The sequence below is a fragment of the Bubalus kerabau genome, chromosome 10, assembly GCF_029407905.1.
Source record: "Bubalus kerabau isolate K-KA32 ecotype Philippines breed swamp buffalo chromosome 10, PCC_UOA_SB_1v2, whole genome shotgun sequence".
Lineage (NCBI taxonomy): Eukaryota > Metazoa > Chordata > Mammalia > Artiodactyla > Bovidae > Bubalus > Bubalus kerabau.
Window position 1 is genome coordinate 7485180 of NC_073633.1, and position 22354 is coordinate 7507533.

The window sequence follows — 22354 nt, forward strand, 5'->3', positions numbered from 1 at the left end:
TAATAAAATGAAGAATAAATATAATTCACTTAAGGACAGTCTCTATTTTAAAAATAGTATTTGTTTCTCAATATTTTACTTCTAATTTAAAATGTCCAGACCCAAACTGCTATAAGAGGATATAGTATTAGAAACCACACTGATACTTACAGCCTTTAAAAAAAAAATTACCTGTCAGTCCTTTCCAAAGACATCTCCTTCTACTATAGTTAGATAGGGGAGGGTGTGAAAAAGACAGATTTATCGTTTTATTTTTCAAAATTACAATTGTTAATGTGCTGCTTCTGCTGCTAAGTCACTTCAGTCGTGTCCGACCCTGTGCGACCCCATAGACGGCAGCCCACCAGGCTTCCCCGTCCCTGAGATTCTCCAGGCAAGAACACTGAGGTGGGTTGCCATTTCCTTCTCCAATGCATGAAAGTGAAAAGTGAAAGTGAAGTCGCTCAGTCATGTCCGACTCTTAGTGACCCCATGGACTACAGCCTACCAGGCTCCTCCATCCATGGGATTTTCCAGGCAAGAGTGCTGGAGTGGGGTGCCATTGCCTTCTCCGGGTTAATGTGCTAGATAGTGCTAAATTTTCAATTTCCCACTGTGACTGTTCTTTAGTTTCATTCAAGGAAAGACCTCAAACTCAAAGTTCATAGAAATTGCTAATTAGTTGGATTTGTTTTCTCCTCCTATTGTTTGTCTTGTTTTTACTTTTACAAAGTAGACAACCCTGAAAGACTACTTAAATTCAATCTAAAACAAGAAAAATCTTGATGTATTTGCTAACAGCCAAACCAAGATACATATTTCTGTGACATCATGTATGGGCTTCAAATCCATGCACTCCCATATCTACAGCTCTTAAGACTTTATCCTGTCTTCTAGTATTAGTTCTAATCTCCATCCCTTCACTGAGTATTTCCATTTGAATTTTTAAGATATACCTTATTTCAATGTGTCTAAAACCAATTTTAGATTTTTTCCTTCAGAAGTAGATCTTAAATTCATCATTTCTGTCTGCAACACCAAATTTCTTCTCTAGCACAGGCCTGGATCCTTCAAATCACCTTTCTACCTCTCTTTCCTTTACTTCCTTTCCACCCCATGTTTTCTTCAAGACCACGTCGTCCTGTGAATTTCTCTCAAGTAGCTTCTTCTTTCTCTTGCCTCCCTCACCGTCCTCGCCCTTCCCGACTCTCACAGTACTACCCCAGGGGTTCCGTTGCTGATCCCCTGCCTCCCCTCCTGAGCCCAGTCTGTCCTCCACACGAGCAGAGCAGCCCTCCCCATCATTCTTCATCCCAGTTTCCACCAGTGCAACACTCTTGTGCATCTCTTTTGCCCATAGAGTAGAGTGAGGTCACAGACTCAAGAATTTATATAGGTCTGGTGTCTGTCACCTTCTCTTATTTCTTAACCGAGAGTCTCCATTCCAGCCAAGCCAAATCTGTTGACTAGCCAGCAAAAATCTTAGTTCCTCTTTCTGATTTTGAATCGTTCTGTCCATATTTCTCACTTAGAATGTCACACTGATGCCCATCCAGATCCAGTATGTATTTATCACATCCCTCTCTATTTTTAGACTTTTTACTTTACTGGGCACATAGTTAGTGGACATCTACAGTGGATCCTATAGCTAGCTGTTCTTGATGGGAGCTGAGGCAAGGTACAGCTGTCTTTGTACCTTGCTGTCTTGGGACTGGTCCCTGCTTTGTACCATGACAGAGAAACACTGGACTATGAGGAGACCTCTCATAACAACTGCTCTCTGAACTTAACAGAGAACGTCTTGTTCTTCACTTTCTTACCACCTCATGGTGTCAGTAGATAAAATTGCTATCCAGGGCATTTTTTGCTGGTGAATAAACTGCCTTGGACAAGGTCTTTCTTTCCTAGGACTTGGCCTCCTCATGTGTAAAAGGAAGAACTGAAAATCATGTATCACTTGATACAATTCCATGATTCTGTCCATTGCACATATGTTTTCTATGACCATGAATTGTCAGCTAACTTTCAATATCCATACCTAATGTATTGTGTTATCTTTCTGGAAAGATCTATGAATTCTCAGTTAATGTATGTTACTTGATTTTCAACATCTTAAGCCTTTTAATTTAGATGGTGTTTGGAAACATTATTTTCTGCCCTTCCACCCTCAACCTTTTTAAAATCATTGTAGGAGTTTTTCCTTGTCCTTGAAAGAAAGGCAAACAGGAACACTCCTAATACACTGTCTCTCTCTTAGGATGACTTTCAGAAAATTAAGTCTTCTTATATTTATCTCTTGAGGACAGTTTAGGAAAGAAAACATTAAACTCTTTCTTAACTGATATTCATCTCTCTAGTGTTACTCAACACACTGGTTACCCAGCCCCATTTACATGCTGAAGTCATGTTAGAACAAAATGAAGATGTCTTATCTCAAGGAATCAAAGTGATATCAAATTCAGTTGTTTAATTAAAAGCCCCAGCTCAGTCAGAAGTATTTTCAAGATGTATGAAACCAAGAAGGGGCAGTGCATGTCAGAACTAAATTCCATGATGGGGACTTAGGTAGTGGGCTGGGACTAGCACTGCCTTCCAGATCTGTTATACCACTTACAGAGTCTGCATAGATCAACATTACTGACACCACATCACGCACTCAGAGGTAGAAACAAAGGTGAGAGGAATTCACATGTTGTTGACAGGATGAAACGCACACTCCTCTCCATCTGTGACAGAAAGTCAGACACAGATACAGATCATTGCTGCTACAGATTCAAGGTTTCTTACTTCATCTGGGTCCTCAAATCTAACAGAAAATATACATGGGCCAACTGTCCCCCAGTTGTTGGGATAAACAACCTCTTAAATCTTTCTGTCTGCACTCTCAGTAGAAGATTTTACCTTAAACTTCGTAGAAAGTAAAGGAGATGAAATGTAATTCCTTAAAATTCCAACTTTTCATCCATTCAGTGCTAATTTCTTTCAATATACAAGGACAATGTCAAAGGTCAGATCTACTATATGGTTCCAATGTGTATTGATCAGCCTGTCCATCTTTCTAGAACAGTAGATCTCAACCCTGGCTACCCATAGGAATGACCTGGCATCTTTTACAAAACTGATGCTCAGGTTCTGACTCTGGCCAATGAAATCTGAGTCTCTCTGAGAGTGAAACTCACTTATCAATAGCTTCTAAAAGTTCCCTGAATGAGTCCATGAGCAGCCAGGCTTACAAACAGGTCCTTAGCTTAAAACCTCCTCAAGAGCAAGCATCTTTTGTGTTGAAACAGATCCATTGAACTCTAGATAGAGCACGTCTCCATCTAGTAATAAGCGTGGTGTAATGTTTTTTTCACATGCATACCGTATTACTATAACTGACTTGAGTGAATTTTACTATTCATATAATCAAAGTGGGGAAAAAAACCTGTATAATGCTACAGTAATTTTAAAATTTAAACTCTCAAGAAGGTTCTAAATACCCATCAAACAAAAATGTAGTTACTAGTGGTAGTGAGAAGCACAGGGAATAGATAGTTTATACCTTGATGCCTAGAATTGATATGTGCACTATTTCTCAAGCACATACTTGATCTCAGGAATTTTAACCATTTCTCACTAAGAAAACTAACCACTCAGTGCTGTGTTCACTGAATGATAGGGCCTTTTGCTTTGAAAAAACTGTTATTTTAAGGTGTTATAGTGATTGGCCCACTAAAGGATGACTTTATTGAGAATGCTATTTCCCATATAGATAGGAAAAAAATCCATGAAATTTATTTTTTTCCTTCCCACTTGTCTATATGCCTGGACATTGAATAGGGTTGATTTCTCCTCTATATTGATAACCATGTTTTTACTTGGTTTCACGAACTACTCAGCATTTTAATTCAAGTAAGTATTGAATTTTTTATTAAAATTATTCAAATATAAAATACTTTCTACTTGTATTAAACTTATTTTCCTACTAAATATATTCTCTACTTGTTAAGTATATATTAAACACATATCATACTTAATATGATAACTATATCAACTATAATGCTGATAGAGAAAAAAATTCAGTCAAACCATTTCTTTAAAACTTTGTCAACTCTTTTTCCATTGAAATGTTAATTTTGCTTGAGTCTGCATATACAGTAGAATATTATTCAGCCATGAAAGGAAATGAAATACTGATACCTGCTATAAAATTGCTAAATCTTGGTAACATTGTACTAAATATATGAAACCAGCTACAAAAGACTGTATAATGCATTCAGTTCAGTTCAGTCACTCAGTCGTGTCCAACTCTTTGCGACCCCATGGACTGCAGCATGCCAGGGCTCCCTGTCCATCACCAACTCCTGGAGTTTACTCAAACTCATGTCCATTGAGTTGGTGATGCCATCCAGCCATCTCATCCTCTGTCCTTTATCCTCCCACCTTCAATCTTTTAAAGCATCAGGGTCTTTTCCAAGGAGTCAGTTTTTTTGCATCAAGTGGCCAAAGTATTGGAATTTCAGCTTCAGCATCAGTCCTTCCAAAGAATATTCAGGGCTGATTTCCTTTTGGATGGACAGGTTGGATCTCCTTGCAGTCCAAGGGACTCTCAAGAGTCTTCTCCAACACCACAGTTCAAAAGCACTAATTCTTCAGCACTCAGCTTTCTTTATAGTTCAGCTCTCACATCCATCCATGACTACCAGAAAAACCAAACCTTTTACTAGACAGACCTTTGTTGGCAAAGTAATGTCTTTGCTTTTTAACATGCTGTCTAGGTTGGACATAACTTTCCTTCCAAGGAGTAAGCGTCTTTTAATTTCATGGCTGCAATCACCATCTGCAGTGACTTTGGAGCCCCCAAAATTAAAGTCTGTCACTGTTTCCATTGCTTCCCCATCTATTTGCCATGAAGTGATGGGACCAGATGCCATGACCTTAGTTTTCTGAATATTGTGTTTTAAGCCAACTTTTCACAGTCCTCTTTAACTTTCTGTTTTCTACCATAAGGGTGGTGTCATCTGCATATCTGAGGTTATTGATATTTCTCCAAGCAATCTTGATTCTAGCTTGTGCTTCATCCAACCCAGTGTTTCTCATGATGTACTCTGCATATAAGTTAAATAAGCAGGGTGACAATATACAGTCTTGACATACTTACTCCTTTCTTGATTTGGAACCAGTCTGTTGTTCCATATCCAAATCTGTTACTTCTTGACCTGCATATAGATTTCTCAGGAGGCATGTCAGGTGGTCTGGTATTCCCATCTCTTTCAGAATTTTCCACAGTTTATTGTGAACAACCTTGCGAGTATACTAAAAACCATTGAAGTGTGACTTTAAGTGGGTAAATTACATTAAATGTGAATGATATCTCAATAATGCTGCTATAAAAATTTACTAACAGGAAATATGAATCACCTTTCACCTTCAGACTATGTGAATTTTAAGTGTCAAGGATAAATAGACTCCTATGAACATTCAGAGTCAAGGCATATTGCTCTCATGAACTCTTTGTGCAGAATGTACTAGACAATGACCTTCAGGAGGCCAGAGTAGAAAAATATCAGTGTAAGGACAGGTGATAAATATTAAGTATGTATTCACCTGTAGTAGTAAGACTAAATGGTTGTTACAAATAGAATGATCACATGTCCAGTTTGCCAGTATAGACCAGTTTATACCTCTGTCTTGGCCCAATTAACTTGATCCCCTTCACTCTTAAAACTTTTTTTTATAACTTTGAAAAAATGTTTGTTTTATTACTTACTTATTTTATTGCATATTTATTTGACCATGCTAAGTCTTAGTTGTGGCATGTAGGATCTTTTAGTTGTGGCATATGAACTCCTAATTGAGGCATGTGGGATCTAGTTGCCTTACCAGGGATTGAACCCAGGTCCCTGCATTGGGAACTCAGAGTCTTAGCCATGGACTACCAGAGAAGTCCCTCAAAACCTTTTGACTTTGTAAATTACATGAATGTTCTCAAGTTATGGGATTATAGTAGCTTTTTTAAAGTCTTGTGCTCTAACAATATAGATAATGTAATTTACTAATGATGGGAGAGAAGTGGGTAAGTATGAAAAAGTAGCATAAGCCTAATAATTGCCTTTGAAGCATTCCTGAGAGTAAAGAGATATTCCTTTGAATTAGATGCTAAGGGAGAGGAAGAGGGAGAGGAAGTTATTAACAAATTTTAGACTAGGAAACAAATAGAAACTTTGAGTGTTTGGTTCTTCTGGTTCTCAAGGCAATTAGAAATTCCCATGTCTCTTCCACCTCACCTCACTTTCCAGTATGTTTCATCCCACATCACTGTTGATAAAACTCGGGTTTTACTACTTCAGTGGTCCTTTCCCACCCATTCATATTTCTTGATGGTGGAAGATGCATTGTGGGGTTTGTTGTAGGTTTTGTCCATTCCGTTAGTTTTTGTTTCATTTATTCTATTGGATTTTTCTTTAGAGGTAATTCAGGAAAATTTAAAATCTGTTATGCAACCCCTATCTTCTTCCCAGAGTGCTCCTGAAAGCACATCACCCTCTTTTATTGTTTCTTCTTTTAATTTTTTTTCTATGTGTCATGTCCTCCAATAAATTGCCAAAAAGAACTTAGGGGAAGTTTGTTTTGATTCTGTGTTTTTAAATTTGAATTCCTGAAATGTCTTTATTCTTGTGTTTAGATGACAGTTTGTCTAAGGAAAGAATTCTGGTGAAAAATCCATTTCCACCAAGATGTTGGAAGCATGTCTTTATTTCCTTTTAGCTCCCAGCATTGTTGGTGGCTCAGTGGTAAAGGCTCCCCCTGCCAAGCAGGAGATGCAGCTCCATTCCTCTGTTGGGAAGCTCCCCTGGAGGAGAAAACTGCGACCCACTCCAGTATTCTTGCCTGGGAAATCCCGTGGACACAGAAGCCTGGCGACTGTAGTCCAAGGGGTTGCAAAAGAGCTGGACAGGATTTAGTGACTAAACAACAACAATAAACTGTTGTTGAGAAGTCTGTTATGATCTTCCATCAACCTTGGTCATCTGTCTCATCACTGATGGTCTTGATGTTCACTAGGAGTGTCAAGGATTTCCCTTGTCTCTGGTGTTCTGAAATTTCATTGTGTTGTGTCTCAGCATAAGACTTTGTTTCATTCATCTTGCAGGGATTCGATAGGTCTTCCATTTCATTCTGGGAAATTTCCAAGTATTATTTCCTTTGAATTTTCCTCCTTTCAATTATCTGTTATTTTTTCCTCAGACACCTAGTCAGGTGATGAATCTTTCTAAATTCATCTTCTAATTCTGATTCTTCCCATAAATTTTTCATAATTATTTTGTTTTTTTCTTTCCTATAAAAGTTATCTTATTTTCCAATACTTCTTTTGATTTTTAAATTTTTATTAAAGTATAGCTGGTATTCTTTTAATTTTTAAATGTTTTTCCATCATATATTTAGTTTCTAGGAACTATTATTTTCATACCTATGTCTTTTTTTCTTAATAACATACTATTTTATCTTAATGGGTGTGCTAAAATTAAATATCAATACAAAACAGAGATGGGACTTGAGTATTCCCTGACCAGATGATACTATTTGAGTCATGTAAGCAAAATTAAATCTAGCTTATTTCATGAACATAAGTGAAACTTAGGCTATTTCTTGTAAATGCCTCTGATAGTCATAAAAGAAACTTAAGTCACCTTCCTAAAGTTGACATAGGCTAATGACTTTTCACCAAATTCCCTGCTGTCTGGAGATACCCATTGTAATACCAACATCCTCATTTTCACATTATAAGTAATTCTGTGGCATCATCCCCCCGAGCTTTATATCAGTTTTTAATTTGAAAGTTCTGAGTTCATGAGCTGTTCTTAACATGCACAATGAACACTTTAAATGCTATTCATTGTTTTGGAGGCTTGCATTTTGCTAATTCTGGGTCTTTGATAGGTATAAGTATATTTCTTTTGTTGCCAAGGATACTAATTAAGAGTAGTTTTGGAGTCTTCTCAGGTAGCTTTGGGTTTTTTGTTTCTTTGAAATGTTGTTTCTACCATGCTTTTTAACTTTTGTCTGTCTTGATGTTGGTGTGAGACATTTTACTTCAGTGTCTTTGGGCATTTGATGTTTGTTCTTATTTGAGCACAAGGTACTAGGAATCCCACTGGAGGTTTGGTTGGTTGCTGAGCCACATAGCAGCATATCGATGTGCAATCATACCCACTATGTTTCATGAGTTAGGACGTTTCTCTACAGAGTTATTTGCTCTCCTCCCAGGGAACTAAGACTGCTGTCAACGTTTCTCAGAGCCAAGGAGGAAAGAAGGGTGAGACTCTTCCCAGGTACATGGACACTTGTACTTAATCCCCCTGTTTTCAGCATAATAGCCTCTCCTTGTGAACATCACTGCTGTATGCTGGGGTCAGAGTTCCTCCAGGTCAGTTGTTCCAGACTTCAGTCTTAGGACAGAACAGGAGAGGTGAAATAGTGCCCTAACTGCTTCTTGAACAAACACCATCTATCTTTGAGATCCTTTGTTCCTCCCTTTCCTCAGTCCTTTACTGTTCTTGCAGTGTGTGGCTTGGCTTCTTTTTATCTTCCACCACTGTGCACATTTTTTGGGCTTCCCCAGTAGCTCAGTTGGTAAAGGATCTGCCTGCAATGTGGGAGACCCCTGTTCTATTCCTGGGTCAGGAAGATCCCCTGGATAAGGGCATGGCAACCCACTCCAGTATCCTTGCCTGGAGAATCCCATGGACAGAGGAGCCTGGGGACTACAGTCCATGGGGTGGTAAAAAGTGAGACAGGACTGAGTGATTTCACTTCTTCACACTGTCCACATTCAGCTTGCAGCTTTCTCTAACCAGTTCGCTCTTAAGGTTCTGCTTTCTGCCTTGCTAATAGTTCTTGGCATTTCTCACTTACTTCATGTTTTCACGAACACTCTGACTTTGTAGAATCTGGGCTTTTTAATTTGCTGTCTTTTTAGTTGGACATTGGGAGATGTTGGAAAGGGATATTCGCCATGTGTATGATGACCCTCTGTGATAGGTTTTATTATTTCTATGATATACATAGAATAAAAAAAGGTACAGTAACTTGCTTAATATAGTATAAATAATAACCTGTGCTATATGGATTGAACCTGGACTTGAAAGCTCTTATTCTCTGCATGAACTTATTCACAAAAACTAGTTCAAAGTGGTAACTTTAAATAAGACAGCAAATCCCAACAATACTAACAGTTACTGAATATTTCCATACAGCACCTCGTTTCCTCACACTCCTGTGAGTGAGGTCTATTTCTATCCCCAATTTACAGATGAGAAAACTGAGTTATCAAAAGGTCACCCAGAAAGTAAGAGAAAACACTAAGTAGTGTCAGTACCCTCAATCAGGAGTCTGTGAACATTCTTTATAAAGGCATAGTAAATATTTTAAGTTTTGTTTACCATATGGTCTCTATTGCAATTACTCAACTCTGCTATTGTCATAAGAAAACAGCCCTAGGAAAATGTGTAAAGAATGAGTGTGGTTGTGTTCCAGTAAAGCTGTTTACGTAAATAGGTGGTGGCCTGAATTTGGCCTGTGGGCAGTAGTTTGTTCATCCTTGCCTTATATCAGCAGTCCCCATCCTTTTTGGCGGCAAGGACTAGTTTCATGGAAGATAGTTTTTCCATGGATCTGGCGGTGGGGGATGGTTTTGGGATGCTTCAAACACATTACATGTATTGTGCACTTTATTTCTATTACTATTATATCAGCTCCACTTCAGATCATCAGGCATTAGATCCTGGAGGTTGGGGATCCCTGCCTTAGATAATTTTTAAAAAGTAGAAATAATGAACACATTGTAATGAAACTAAGTTCTGCTGCAGCCAGAGAGATTATTACACTCTTGCTATTAGGCAGAGAGTCAAAAAATGCATGGTCATTTCAAAGCCTCAAATGAGTTGGTCAGATACTAGAACTTGACTAAAAGGAGATAGAGGGTGACAGAAGTCAGGGCCAATACTAGTAGCAAAGGTGCTTGAGGAAGAGATGAGGGATTCCCCACAGGTGGTGCAGTGGTAAAGAGTCCACCCGCAGTGCAGTAACCATGGAGACACGAGTTCAATCCCTCAGTTGGGAAGATGCCCTGGAGAAGGAAATGGCAACCCACTCCAGTATTCTTGCCTGGGGAATTCCACGGACAGAGGAGCCTGGCGGGCTGCAGTCCTTGGTGTCACAAAGAGTCGGATACGATTGAGTGACTAAGCGACAACACCATCCACAACCTGGGCAGGCTCTTTCAGTGCTCGTTGCTCTGTCGCCTCAGATGCTTACTTTCAAGGATGAATCATAAAAATGGACTAATGGCACCAAAATCACCAGTTGTCATTTGCATGAGGTGAAGCTCCACCTGAGAGCTTTGCAGTCCTCTAACACCTCAAAAGCAAACACAGAAACACACACACAAAGTTTATCTGGAAAAATTAAGACCAACCTCAATGGTAATCAAAAGGAGTTAGTAAAATCATCAGCGACTTTTAGGCTATAGCCTTGTGATTTTGGTAATGAGAAACAGGTGGCATCATCATTTCCGAATGACTGATACCAGACATCATGGCTCCTCTTTTTCATTTGAAACCAAGATCAGAGAGAAGTCTTACTTATTGCCTCCATATAATCCAGAGCCTGAGAAGGAAGAGAAATGTCCTTGTTTGATGACAGGGCAGTTTTGCTTTGCCAAGAGTGTAACTTGGATAGAATTAATGAAATATTTCAGTTTTTCTAAAGAACTAGTTTCACGGGTTGTGTTGTACAGGAAACCAGCAAGGCAACAATCATTTAAGAGTTTATTTCTACTGGAGTACAGACTTGTCAGCTGTAACCAGGATCCCAGCCTCAGGATAGAAATTCTAATCACTTTTTATCTTCTCTGCCACAATGAATAAGAATAAAATTTCTAACGGGTGATTTTTTTTAAAGTGGAAAATATACTTTATATTCAGCTGTGAGAGAGAAATCAGTAGCTAGATAAAGAATAGCAAAGGAGAGTTACTTTTCTTTCTTCACTGTGAAACATATTCCTTACGTTCTGTAACACAAAACACTTTCAGCAGGATTGTGGACCCAGACTAAGATGGGAAGGGATCATGCTGTCTCCAGGCTTTGAAAAATAGTCAGGTGCTGTCACTACATTTGTAGCAACAAATCAGATTAGAACCCCAGACAGGAAACTGTTACGAGACCTCCTTTTACATTCCTTCCTTGAGCCACTCTCTGCCTATGAAAACGTCCACCTGTGTTTCTGCACAGTTAGTTCCTGGGGGTCGGGGGACACACACACACCCTGCCCCCCACCCCCCAGCCCCACCCTGCCTCCAAGGACGTTTTCTCATCACCAACTAAAAGTCACCCATGGCCTTCACATATTTGAAAACTAGCTCTGTAAGCAATTTTAGAAGCTTTCTTGCCCCTTTATGTTAGAAAAGGGATGTAAATTTGCCCTGAAATAATTCTGTTTGGGCTGAAAATTTTCAGGAGTTTTTAATGCCTAGAATTAGACTAAGAAATAAACAAGATTCAGGGTTCCATCATCTAGAATTGGAAGCATGTTTATTAACTAGGCTGCTATCCAAACTATAATTGGGCAAATGTAGCTTTTGGTTCTTTTTAATTTTAATATAGAACTTAGTTAGTTTATTGAAAGGAATGTTAAGTTAGGTCTAATGGATTCACTTCAACTGGGATTCTCCTCTCTGTCTGTGGTTTTCAAACATTCTTGATTTAGTGACTCATTTGTTTCAGCCAGTAACTTCCCCTTTCTCTCTTCAGTCTACTATTGTTACACCAAGAAAAGAAAATAGTTTAAAATTTCAACAGTGTGAGAAAAAATAAAAAACAGTAACTTATTTTCTTAGTTTTGGTCAGAGAAAAGAGACTGCACCTATATATAGGGAATGCTTGACTATTAGCACATGACTCTGTAATCCGTGACAATGCTCAACTGCTTAGATGCAATTGTAATCATTTTTGGAAGATATAATTTAGCAGATCTCAAAGTGTCCCTAAAGACAGTATGATGTATTAACTCCTTAGGACAGGGTGTCTCAGACGAATCAGAATGATTTGAGGTTCTAATGAAAAGGATAAATTCCTGAGCATAACTCCAGATTTTTTAAATAAAATCATTAAGATGGTATCAATAGATGCAGAATGAACTTTAGACAATATTCAACATCAACTCAATAAATTTCTGATTAAACTCGGAAAAGCGGAAAACTTCCTCAATTTAATAAAGACTATCCAGAACCACTTACAACACCTAAATTAATGAGCAAGTTTGTAGAATACTAGGTTGATATACAAAAGTAAATTGCTTTTCTGTATACCTGCAGTGAACAAGTAGAATTTGAAATTAAAAACTAAATACCATATACCTTAGCTCCCCCCAATACTAAATACTTAGAAATAAGTATTAAGAAATTATTATATTTTACATTTTATTATATTATTATAATATAATACATTATATGTATATAATTAGAAATAATACAATAAAATATGTGCAATATCTATATGAAGAAAACTAAAAAACTCTGATGAAAGAAATCAAAGAATAAATTTAGAAAGAATCAATGTTTATTGGTGGGAAAACTCAGTATTGTGAAGATGTCAGTTCTTCCTAACTTGATTTTTGGATTCAATGCAATTCTAATAAAAATCACAGGAAGTCATTTCATGGATATTGACAAACTGACTGTAAAGCTAGGTAAAAGACCCTGAATAGTCAACACAACATTGAAGGAAAAGATCAAAGTTGGAGGACTGACATTACCTGGCTTCAAGAATTTCCTATAAGCTACATTGATTGAGAAAGTGTGATATTGGTGAAAGAATTGACAAATAGATCAATTGAACAAAATGGAGAGCCCAGAAATAGCCCCCGCTGTAAATTCTGTCAACTGATCTTTTACAAAAGAGCAAAGGTAATACAATGGAGAAAAGACAGTCTTTCAACAAAAGGTACTAGAACAATTGGACATCCACAGGCAAAAAATAAAATACTTAGGAATATATCTACCTAAAGAAACTAAAGACCTATATTCAGAAAACTATAAAACACTGGTGAAAGAAATCAAAGAGGACACTAATAGATGGAGAAATATACCATGTTCATGGATCGGAAGAATCAATATAGTGAAAATGAGTATACTACCCAAAGCAATCTATAGATTCAATGCAATCCCTATCAAGCTACCAATGGTATTTTTCACAGAGCTAGAACAAATAATTTCACAATTTGTATGGAAATACAAAAAACCTCGAATAGCCAAAGCAATCTTAAGAAAGAAGAATGGAACTGGAGGAATCAACCTGCTTGACTTCAGGCTCTACTACAAAGCCACAGTCATCAACACAGTATGGTACTGGCACAAAGTCAGAAATATAGATCAGTGGAACAAAATAGAAAGCCCAGAGATAAACCCACACACCTATGGACACCTTATCTTTGACAAAGGAGTCAAGAATATACAATGGCGAAAAGACAATCTCTTTAACAAGTGGTGCTGGGAAAACTGGTCAACCACTTGTAACAGAATGAAACTAGAACACTTTCTAACACCATACACAAAAATAAACTCAAAATGGATTAAAGATCTCAACGTAAGACCAGAAACTATAAAACTCCTAGAGGAGAACATAGGCAAAACACTCTCTGACATACATCACAGCAGGATCCTCTATGACCCACTTCCCATAATATTGGAAATAAAAGCAAGAATAAACAAATGGGACCTAATTAAACTTAAAAGCTTCTGCACAACAAAAGAAACTATAAGCAAGGTGAAAAGACAGCCTTCAGAATGGGATAAAATAATAGCAAATGAAGCAACTGACAAACAACTAATCTCAAAAATATATAAGCAACTCCTGCAGCTCAATTCCAGAAAAATAAACGACCCAATCAAAAAATGGGCCAAAGAACTAAATAGACATTTCTCCAAAGAAGACATACAGATGGCTAACAAACACATGAAAAGGTGCTCAACATCACTCATTATCAGAGAAATGCAAATCAAAACCACTATGAGGTACCATTTCACGCCAGTCAGAATGGCTGCAATCCAAAAGTCTACAAGCAATAAATGCTGGAGAGGATGTGGAGAAAAGGGAACCCTCTTGCACTGTTGGTGGGAATGCAAACTAGTACAGCCACTATGGAGAACAGTGTGGAGATTCCTTAAAAAACTGGAAATAGAACTGCCATATGACCCAGCAATCCCACTGCTGGGCATACACACCGAGGAAACCATAATTGAAAGAGACACGTGTACCCAAATGTTCATCACAGCACTGTTTATAATAGCCAGGACATGGAAGCAACCTCGATATCCAGCAGTAGATGAATGGATAAGAAAGCTGTGGTACATATACACAATGGAGTATTACTCAGCCATTAAAAAGAATACATTTGAATCAGTTCTAATGAGGTGGATGAAACTGGAGCCTATTATACAGAGTGAAGTAAGCCAGAAAGAAAAACACCAATGCAGTATACTAACACATATATATGGAATTTAGAAAGATGGTAACGACAACCCTGTATGCGAGACAGCAAAAGAGACACAGATGTATAGAACAGTCTTTTGTACTCTGTGGGGTGGGGCATGATTTGGGAGATTGGCATTGAAACATGTATACCATGATATAAGAAATGGATCGCCAGTCCAGGTTCGATGAAGGATACCGGATGCTTGGGGCTGGTGCACTGGGATGACCCAGAGGGATGGTATGGGAAGGGAGGTGGGAGGGGGGTTCAGGATTGGGAACACGTATACAGCTGTGGCGGATCATGTTCATGTATGGCAAAACCAATACAATATTATAAAGTAATTAGCCTCTAATTAAATAAATTTTAAAAATGCATAATTAAAAAAAATAAATAAATCAAGACTTGTCCTCATATTCCTCACAAAATTAATTCAAAATGGATCATAGACCTAAATGTAAAATGCAAAACTATAAATATCCTAGAGATAACATATGAAAATCTAGATGGCCTTAAGTTTTAGATATAATATCAAAGGACAATTCATAAAGAATTGATAAGTTGGATGTCATTGAAATTAAATTTTTTTCCTGCTCTGTGAAAGACACTATGAAGAGAATGAAAAAATAAGCCACAAACCAGGAGAAAATATCTGCAAAAGACATGTCTGATAAGCAAATATTATCCAAAATATCTCTGCTAAGTCAGTCATGTTGATGTTCTCTGACCCCCTCGACTGTAGCTGCCAGGCTCCTCTGTCCGTGGAATTTTCCAGACAAAAATACTGGAGTGGGCTGCCATTTCCTACTTCAAGGGGTCTTCCCAACCCAGGTTTCAAACACACATCTCCTGTATCTCCTTCATTGGCAGGTGGATTTTTTTCCACTGTTCCACCTGGGAAGCCACCCATAACATACAAAGTATATTAAAATTGAACAATAAGATCCAACAATCTGATTTTTAAAAAGGCCAAAGACTTTAATAGATGTGTTACCAAAGAAGGAACAGATGTCAACTAAGCATGTGAAAAAAATATTCAACATCATATGTCATCAGGTAAATGCATATTAAAACAATGAAATACCATTTCACATCTGTTAAATGGTCAAAATCCAGAACCTAAAGCTGGACATCTAAATCTGAAGAGGACATAGAGCAACCAGAATTCTCATGCATTGCTGGTGGGAATGCAAAACAGTGCAGCAACTTTGGAAAACAGTTTGTTGGTTTCTTACAGAAAACTAAATATATTCTTACCATGTGATTCAGCAATTACACTCCTTGGTATTTACCAAAGGAGTTGAAAACACTTCCACACAAAATCCTGCACACAGGTGTTCAGAGCAGTTTTACAATTGCTGAAACTTTGAAGCAACCTAGAGGTTCTTCCAAAATGAATGGATAAATAAATTGTGGTTCTTACAATAGAATATTATTCAGTGCTGCAAATAAATGAACTATCAAGCCATGAAAAGAAATGGAGGAACCCTAAAGGTATATTACTAAGTGAAATAAACAAATCTGAAAAGGCTGCATAATGTAGGATTCCAGCTATATGACATTCTGGAAAAGGCAAAACTATGGAGACAGTAAAAAGTTCAGTGGTTTCCAGTGGGAAGAGAGGGATGAATAGGTAGAGCACAGAAGATTTTTAGGGCAGTGAAACTGTTCTGCATAATCCTGTGACAATGCATGCGTATCACTATACGTTTGTCCACCACTCCAGTGAGTATATTGATATTGAGGGAGACTATGCATGTGTTGCAGTGGGGAGTCTATGGAAAATATCTGTACCTTCCACTCAATTTTCCTGTGAACCTAAAATTCTAAATTGTGTCTTTTAAAAAAACAACCAGGGAACAAAATCATTGGGTTTGCATCAAATATAGACTGTTTCAGGGTCAGCAACCATTTTTTGTAAAGGGTAAAGTATGGTCTTTAGTGTACATACTTTTTTTTTTTTTTTTTGACAATTCCTCAAAAATGTGAAAACAATTGCCAGCTGATGATCCTTAAAAATGAAGTGGCAGTTTGGATTAGGCCACAGCTTGCCAATCTCTTAACTGTGTAATTAGAAACATTGGTCTTTCAGAAAAAGTTCCAAATGCTAACTTTGCAAATAGATAAAATATTTTTGAGTACCTCCTGGTCTAACAAATAATAGATTATAAATCTATATTCTGATTAAAATGGTGTTGTTGAGTGATGTATTATCCACCTTCTTCAATCTAACAATATTGGACAAAATATTTTAAACATATACTTGAAGTATATGGAGCTTCCCTGGTGGCTCAGTTGGTAAAGATTCCACCTGCAATGCGGGAGACCTGGGTTCAACCCCTGGGATGGGAGGATCCCCTGGAGAAGGGAAAGGCTACCCGCTCTAGTATTCAGATGTAGTACTTAGATGCTCCATCACTATGGCAATGAGCAAAAGGAGAGAGGAGTCTTACCCAAGAAGAGGAAAACAAAACTTCATGAAAGGTGGCTGATAAACTCAGTAAGCAGGTGAACTGTCATTCAGTGAAATACATATATTAAGGCAATCTTCCAAAACAGATTTAAAAAAAAACAAGTATCTTTGAAATCCTAAAAGGGATACAGGAATTCATATGTGCTTGCATGCTAAGTCTCTTCAGTCGTGCCTGACTTTGTGCAATCCCTTTCCATGGGATTCTCCAGGCAAGGATACTGGAGTGGGTGGCCATGCCCTTCTCCAGGAGATCTTCCAGACTTGGGGATTGAACTTGTATCTCTTATATCTCATGTGTTGGCAGACAGGTTCTTTACCACTTGTGCCACCTGGGAGGCCTGATAAAGGAATAAGTTATACTTATAAAATAAGAAAAGGTAATTATGAATTACAGACAGATGTGACTCAAGAATAGGGAAAACAGAACAAATTAGAGATTCTGGAATTGAAAATTACTGTCATGTTTTAATTAATAGATGAACGTAATCAAAGAGATAATCAGTTGAAGACCAGAGCAAAACTCTGAAAGTTTGAGAAAAAAGTGAAAATGAAATTAAAGACCTAAATCATAAAATAGATTGAGAAATTCTAACATATACCTAATATATGTTCCAAAAATAAGAAATGTGGCAATGGGAAAGAGGCTAGATTTTAAGAAATGAGACAGTGTCTTCTTGGTAAATATTAGAAATAAAAGTTCAGTCAGTCCTAAATACAGTATAGCAACACCGCCACCCTGTATGACACTTTTGGATGAAATAGAAAACAGTTCCTTCTGTCCATACTGTCCATTAATTTCATGATTGGATGAGGAGCCCATGGCCTAGGTTTTGCCTCTAGTTGCTCCCCTAGCCATATTCCTTTGAAAAGGGCAAGAACACACTGTTCAAAGACCCTGTTCTCCAACACCACAGTTTAAAAGCATCAATTCTTCAGCACTCAGCTTTCTTTATAGTTCAACTCTCACATCCATACATGACTACTGGAAAAACCATAGCCTTGACTGTCAGATGCACCTTTGTTGGCAAAGTAATGTCTCTGCTTTTTAATATGCTGTCTAGATTGGTCATAGCTTTTCTTCCAAGGAGAAAGCATCTTTTAACTTCATGGCTGCAGTCACCAACTGCAGTGATTCTGGAGCTCCCCAAAATAAATTCTGTCACTGTTTCCATTGTTTCCCCATCTATTTGCCATGAAGTGATGAGACCAGATACCATGATCTTAGTTTTCTGAATGTTGAGCTTTAAGCCAACTTTTTCACTCTCCTCTTTGACTTTCATCAAGAGGCTCTTTAGTTCTTCTTCGCTTTCTAACATAAGCGTGGTTATCATAACCTGCATATCTGAGGTTATTGATATTTCTCTCGGCAATCTTGATTCCAGCTTGTGCTTCATCCAGCCCTGCATTTTGTGTGATGTATTCTGCATATAAGTTAAATAAGCAGGGTGACAATATGCAGCCTTGACAAACTCCTTTCCCGATTTAGAACCAGTCTGTTGTTCCATGTCCAGATCTAACTGTTGCTTCTTGACCTGCATACAGATTTCTCAGCAGCAGGTCAGGTGGTCTGGTATTTCCATCACTTTCAGAATTTTCCACAGTTTGTTGTTATCCACACAGTCAAAGTCTTTGGCATAGTCAATAAAGCAGAAGTAGATGTTTTTCTGGAACTCTCTTGCTTTTTCTATGACCCAACAGATATTGCCAATTTGACCTTTCATTCCTCTGCCTTTTCTAAACCCAGTTTGAACATATGGAATTTTACAGTTCACTTACTGTTGAAGTCTGACTAGGAGGATTTTGAGCATTACTTTGCTGGCATGTCAGATGAGTGCGATTGTGTGGTAGTTTTTTTTTTTTTTTTCCCATATGTGTATGATAATGTGTGCTTGAAGTCAGTGGAATAAAACTCTTTAAATGCTGAGGGAAAAGGATTCACATCCTGAGGCATGGTATAGCACTAAAATTGTCATTCAGAAGTAAGGATGAAATAGTTGTAGTGTTAGTTGCTTAGTTGTGTCTGACTCTTTGTGACCCCATGGCCTTTAGCCTGCCAGGCTCCTCTGCCTGTAAGATTTCCCTGGCAAGAATACTGGAGTGGGTTGCCCTTTTCTTCTCCAGGGGATCTTCCTGACCCAGCAGTTGAACCAGGGTATCCTACATATAAAGGCTGAGTCTTTACCATCTGAGCCACCATGGAAGCCCATAAATAGTGTTGGGCAACATCTAATAGAATTTATCTCTTACAGATTCTTGCTGAGAGAACTACAAAAGGATGGACTCCAGCAAAAGAATAAGTGAATCTAAGGAATGGAGTGGGATATAAGCAACAACAGTGAGTAAAACATGTACATTTAGTTCTAATGTAACACAGTAATTTTTTTTCTTTTTTTTAAGGGATATATATTTTTATTTATTTATTTATTTTGATTATTTTTAAATTTTATTTTATTTTAAAATTTTACATAATTGTATTAGTTTTGCCAAATATCAAAATGAATCCACCACAGGTATACATGTGTTCCCCATCCTGAACCCTCCACCCTCCTCCCTCCCCATGCCATCCCTCTGGGTCGTCCCAGTGCACCAGCCCCAAGCATCCAGTATCATGCATCGAACCTGGACTGGCAACTCGTTTCATACATGATATTTTACATGTTTCAGTGCCATTCTCCCAAATCTTCCCACCCTCTCCCTCTCTCACAGAGTCTTATTGAGAAAAAAAAATGTTAAACTTAGCTGAGTTTACTTCAGTTATACCCTCCTCTCTGCCTGTGTTTCAACTATTTTCAGTATAGTGACTTGCTCTTTATTGACCATTACGTGTCATTTTCTCCTGCTAGCTAACTACCACTACACTAAGAAAAGGAAAACAGTTGCTATTTAAATAATATAAGAGAATGAAAACCAGAAAGTATTTGTCTTTATAAGCCTTGGGTAGGCTTACCTAGTGCTTAGATAAGTGCCTCTCATGTAAAAGGTGATCAATTTATTTATTGAGTGAATAATATATTCTCTTTTCCAGCCCGTGCTAAGATTAGTGATCAGAGGTTCATATCCTTAGTTTGTTTTTCTCAGAAGACAGTGATAAAAATGAAGCTATAATTAAAACATGTTACAAAGTCTACATTTTTCAAGAACTTTTGGCAAAGAATAATTTTGGGGGAGACAGTTTTCTGACAGTTCTCTTTTAGGTCTTAAATAAATCTTAGGTTTAAAAAAATCTTGACTTTTATCTGAGCAACAATGAAAATCTGGTTCTTGATTGGAAAGGAGATAGGTATTTTAAAGATAAATTCTTAAAGCATTCTTTCAGGATATGTCACCCAGTTATTTTTCCATAAAAAAGGCAGACAAGGTCCTCACCATCATTCCAGAAGCACTTTCTGTCCAGGCTGTGTGCTGCCCTAGTATTTCTTTAGGGAAATCTCTGAAATGGCCTGGCAGCTCCAACCTGGTGGTCAGATCATCATCTTGGCAGAGTGATGGTCATTTCCTTACACTTTTGCTCCATACCCAGCTTGCCAATCAGTAGTTGGGTATATTTAAGGTACCAGCACTAACAGTCAAGGTCCCTTACTTAATTTTATGATTACCTTAGAAAGGGCTTTTGTCCATATGCTCATGTTTGCCAAGGGTGTGTGACACATTGTTAAAAGCCAGACTTTTCATGAGGCAGGTGGGTCTAGTCCCCAGATCTGTATTATTTGGTACTTCTTGGTGAGCCTGCTATGGAAAAGTCCAGGTCTTGTATATGTTGTGTCGTTTCATCATCTGGGGTTTTTGATTCTTAAAACTTGTGATGTGGCTGCCGGCTAAAATTGAGCTGCTGATCTAGCATCAGGATAAAAGCCAGGCCTCATTCATGTTGAAGTCTTTTCTGTTTTCACACCTACCATCTTTCAGACTACTAATAGCTAGTTAGCATCCACTTATTTTTTACAAAAATAAAACAGAAACCTGTTGTTGTTCAGTCACTATGCTGTGTCTGACTCTTTGCGACCCCATAGACTGCAACCCACCAGGCCTCCCTGTCCCTCGCCATCTCGTAGAGTTTGCCCAAGTTCATATCCTTTGAACATACACCTGTTAAATATCTAATCAGTTTTTGCTCTCTTTTTGCTACCTATTTAAAAGAAAATGTATAAAATAGATCAAGAGTTAAAGAAATATAAAAACAATTATACTTCAATTGATAGCATCCATTTGACATTAACATTTTCCTAGTTTAGGATAGAAAAATAACTCTTATTTACTTTGATGAAAAGATTTCCAAAGACATATAGTAAAGAGTCTGATGCTTTGGGGCTTCAGAAAAACTTTAGAGAAAAATTTTATGGAAATGCTTTTGTTTACCTTTTCAAACTCATTTCTTTGAAATTATGAGAGAGAGGGGACCATGTCCATTTTCCTTTAACTGTATTTTGCAGTGTTTCAAATAAGTACATAATATACAATATTTTTCACCTGCAATGAAATCAGTGGTTATTTTAACAGTAAGACAGAAGGCTCACTGAGAATTTGAAAACAGCCATGGTAAGTAGGGAAGTATATTATTCAGAGTCTACTTAGGTGATAGAAGTAATTTTAACAGGAGAATTTAATATAAAACATGGTCATCCAGGAATTGGACATCTGGCAAAAGGAACACTAAGATTTCATAGACTGTCCCTAGAGCTGAGAAAGTTAAGGGAACAGCTTAGAATTATCAAAAATTAGAATTTTGGCTGAGGAACACACAGAGCTTGGGCTCAGACTTCTGAGAGGGTGGGGCCGAGCTGTGTTAGAGCCTTGGGAAAGGCACTGAGGTGCTGTACAAGTGTGGGAGCGCGACCTTTATGGAGGGGGTACCAGCTGGCTGCATCTGGGTCCAGCGAGAAACCACAGTGAGGTGGGTCCTGCCAATGCTACTGGAATCAGCTATACTACTGGAATAACCAGCCAAAGGTGCCTCTTTGTTGGATGGTAATAACTTCTATGCAGAGTACATCATGAGAAATGCTGGGCTGGAAGAAGCACAAGCTGGAATCAAGATTGCCAGGATAAATATCAATAATCTCAGATATGCAGATGACATCACCCTTATGACAGAAAGTGAAGAGGAACTATAAAGCCTCTTGAGGAAAGTGAAAGTGGAGAGTGAAAAAGTTGGCTTAAAGCTCAACATTCAGAGAACAGAGATCATGGCATCTGGTCCCATCACTTCATGGGAAATAGATGGGGAAACAGTGGAAACAGTGTCAGACTTTATTTTTCTGGGCTCCAAAATCACTGCAGATGGTGACTGCAGCCATGAAATTAAAAGACGCTTACTCCTTGGAAGAAAAGTTATGACCAACCTAGATAGCATATTGAAAAGCAGAGACATTACTTTGCGAACAAAGGTCCAT

General features: G+C 37.9%; 1 protein-coding gene across 5 annotated transcripts in view; it reads left to right on the forward strand.

Annotated features, from left to right (window-relative positions):
• The window catches only part of KCNN2 (potassium calcium-activated channel subfamily N member 2), a 582895-nt gene that overhangs the window by 225256 nt on the left and 335285 nt on the right, over positions 1–22354 (forward strand). For all 5 annotated transcript variants that reach the window (XM_055536519.1, XM_055536520.1, XM_055536523.1 and 2 more), the window contains one exon: positions 19214–19299. The gene's annotated coding sequence lies outside the window, so the exon portion shown is untranslated. The remainder of the gene's footprint in view (positions 1–19213; positions 19300–22354) is intronic.